The sequence below is a fragment of the Pinus tabuliformis genome, chromosome 1_2, assembly GCF_031772625.1.
Source record: "Pinus tabuliformis cultivar Carrire ecotype Pingquan chromosome 1_2, CPIR1, whole genome shotgun sequence".
Lineage (NCBI taxonomy): Eukaryota > Viridiplantae > Streptophyta > Pinopsida > Pinales > Pinaceae > Pinus > Pinus tabuliformis.
In genome coordinates, this window is record NC_142298.1 from 6,515,811 (window position 1) to 6,519,711 (window position 3,901).

Sequence of the window (3,901 nt, forward strand, 5' to 3'; positions counted from 1 at the left end):
CCAGTCAGGACTATACCTAGAACTGGATTATATTCTTTTTTTGCTTGCCTGAAAAGGCCAATTTGGGTTAATCAGGACAAGTTGGAAGGACGAGTTCTCTAACGCCCCCAAACGCCTAGGGATAAATCCTAACCACATAAGAGCTATCCCCCAAATTCATTTAATCTATTCAATGATTAACCTCATCCTCCCTACGGTAAAGTGAGCGAAGGAGCACATTTCATTTAATAAATAGCTAGAAAAGGCTCTGCTCCTTTCTTCCCCTCAATGAAAAAGGTCCTGTAACGTTATAGGCGAACCTACTTGAATAATAAGGCCCCCTTTGAAGTTAAGGCCCCTATATTTCTTTACCTCAAATCTCTAGCTAGAAGATAAGGTTCTAGCCCTCCCTATATTTATTCCCCTCAAAGAGCATAGCGAAGGAAGGCACGGAGTAAGCAAGTTCTGGACCAACCAAATAAGGTATTTAAGTCTCCCTTTAAGGGCATTCTATTTTAAGGGTTTCCCCTTCCACAGTAAGGACTCTTCGAGGGACCAGCGACCCAAGCCCTTATATCAATATACTCTTGGCCAATTTCTATATATTTAGAGGAAACAGTAGATTCTATTGAGAACCAATACTGTTGTAAGGGTGGTCCATTGCTTATAGAATTTTTTGCTTTTCTGTATATGGAAATATAATGAAATCTAAGCGTAGCCGTGGTGGGCTATCTTACTACTAGCTTAGGCTTGCCATCAAATGAAATCTAGGCATAGCCATGGTGGGACTATATTACTAGCTGGTGGGCTGGTTCCCTAGGATGCAAAATGGGGTGCTTTTCAATGCGTCGGGACATGAAGAGATGTTGCGGGGTCTATTATTGGCTTTGCGCCTAGATATGGTGGATCAAAAGGTTCATCAACTCATACCTTTGCCTCCGCTACTGATAGCTATGATAGTATTGTGCCTATGCTACTGGGCGATCAACTGCCTATGTCTTCTCTTTTAGGGATGGCATTTACCTTACCCTTACCTTTATTTCTCCCTTTCATCCTAGAACGATGGAGGGCTGCCCACCCATTGAATTACCCTTCTTCTCTTTTAAGGAACTGATGGATCAATTCCTTACCCGTCATCTAGTTTCCCTTGCCTGTCTCAATACCACTTATCTACTGCACATCCCTTTCCACACATTAGTTTCGTTACCTTCTATATACGTTATTTTCTCTTATCGTATTTTAGTTACTTGTTTTACTTTTTGTTAGACCACTTGGCTAACACTCGTTTGCTCCTATAACTACTATTTGTTGCTCACACGGTCACCTAACCTACCTATACCCTACTACTTGCTTATACGTCCACCTAGACTACTACTAAGAAAGCACTCAATGGGAACGAATCCACTAGCCGCGGAGCTAAGTTAGTTGTTTGCCCACTTCTATCAAGTGCTTACTTACGGTGATGGTGATGCTGCAAAAGTGGTTATGGTTGACTATTCACCACTGATAGCAGTATTAGGCCACTTGGATGACTTAGATGTTGGATTAGATAAGTTATGAATAGTCCTTTGGAATCTTTCTATGTACGGTTGGTTACAGTGACAGAGCCAAACTTATTGAACTAATGGTGTATCGATGAGAGCTTAGGATCGCTCAATACCAAAGAACTACTTGTTTGCTAACTACTTGTTTTGTTTTCTATTGTTGTTTCTGAAAACGATTCTGAAGAATATAAATACAAATATGGTTACGAATGAACACGATGCTGGAGGAGTTTCTATCTATTGATGTTTCATGCGTAAGTGGGCTTCAACAAATATCCAATCCCTTCCCTAGTAAATAGGGTTATCGTGGCCTAAGTCAATCAGTTTTCCGATTCCCAATTAAGGTTTTCCATTTTGCTAATAGATAGATAGACAGATTCAACCACGCCTCATTTTTTCAGTTAGGTCACCACGTTCAGTTAAGTGCACCTCTTCCTTGTGCATAAAGATACTATTCTAAACCTGATTCTATGAGGTTCATCTTCCCCTTATTTGTGGTTTTCACAGCCAGAAAGGAGGCACTCCCAGTGTGAAGAAGGAGGGTAAGGTTCACCAGCGCTTGAAGAAGTGGAACCAACATCTATCTCTTCCCTTTAGCAGTGAGGGTTAGCAATCTATCTATGTGTTTTCGTCAGCTTGCTCTTCTCCTTCAGCAAGGGGGAATACTTATACTTATAGTTTGAAGCTTTAGTAGTTTTCCCATCTGCCAATTAACACGCAGGCTCCTACGACGCTTCGAGACCCATTTATCGATTCTGATGGTTCCAATAGCTACTTGGGTTCCTATAGATACTGGGATAGATACTTACTTACTTATGACTTACTTATGAAGAGCAATCTCTTGATAAACACTACTAGCGTTCAGTTCAGAAAGAAAACGTCGTCTTAGGTGTTTTCTGCCATAGAAGGGTCAGTTCAGTGGGATCAGCCAGCAGTCGAAAGAGGTGATCACTCCTCTCCTTATCAGTGGAGTCACTAACGTACCTTCATTGCTTTCAATTCAATCAGATTCCCTTCCTTCAAGTGTCAGTTCCTTGCCCTCAGAAGCGCAAGCTCTCCAGACCTTGGTTGGTTGGGTCTCTATAAGAGCGAGAATCCTCAATTGTCCTTTGTCAGATGCGGGTCCATCTGTGTGGTAGGGGCTGCCTCCATATAAGGGAGGTTTCTATGTGGGCAACCCGAGAGAGATGCGAGCAAACATCATCAATCGAGTGGGGGCCATATCCTTTCGGGTACCAATGCTGGATGACCTTCCCTCTAGCTAGCAATTTGTGGGAAAGAACAAATGCGTAATTACATATAGAATATATGCATTGACCTTATCAACTACTAATGGTCAATTCTTGAGGCTCGTACCTTACCCTGGTACCTCTCCATACTCGACTTACTTACCAGGATGGAAAAAAAGAATGGCCCAACCAAGTCGCTCACTAATCCACGCTTCGCCCGCCGTCTGACTTTTATTATCTGCCAGTATTAGGGTTTCTCTAAAGGTCTCTCTTAGCCTCTCTAAGCCTTTCTTTAGTGTCTAACTGATTGGCTTTTCTTTCTTATTGTTATGCTCTTAACTTGCAAAATGATACCCAAATACAGAATATGCGAAGAAAAGATACCCAGAACACAGAATAACAATGATTTTATTATTCAGAGAGTAATGTTCACTTGCCTCTTCGAGGGGGCAACCTCCAATAGAGCAGAGCTCGACTACAAAATAAGACACGATGTTCCTCGCAGGGAGTCTCTATCCTTTATATATGACTCATACATGCAATACCACGGGCCAATATCGTGGGTTTTATTAATACCATCTATCTAATACTACGGCCCATTTGCAACTAACTGTGGTTCCGTCATTAATTGCGGATTAACCACTTACAATTATTAATATGGGCTTTATTGACTCTTGACTATGACGTGATCCCATTACATAAATAAGGGGGTTAGGGATGGACCCTAACATGCCCTCCCCCTTAAGACTAGCCTTGTCCTCAAGGATGAAGCTGCGGAAACTGCTGAAGAACAGTGGCTGGTTCCCAAGTTGCATCTTCCAGAGAGGTGTCTTTCCATTTGACGAGGACTTCCTTAATCATGCGGCCGCGTAGTTGCTTGTCTCGTGTGTCTAGGACCTATTCGGGTTGAAGCCAGATGGACCCTTCTTCATCCAATTCAGGTAGACTGGTCTGAATTCTGCAATTGTTCCCAAACACTTTCTTGAGGCATGAGACATGGAAAACTGGATGGATTTGTGCAGTAGGTGGCAAGGCCAACTTGTAGGCCACTTCTCCAATGCGCTGAAGTACTTGATATGGTTTGTAGAATTTGGGAGAGAGCTTCTGACACCCCTTGTCTTTGAGTGATGTTGGCTTATATGGTTGGAG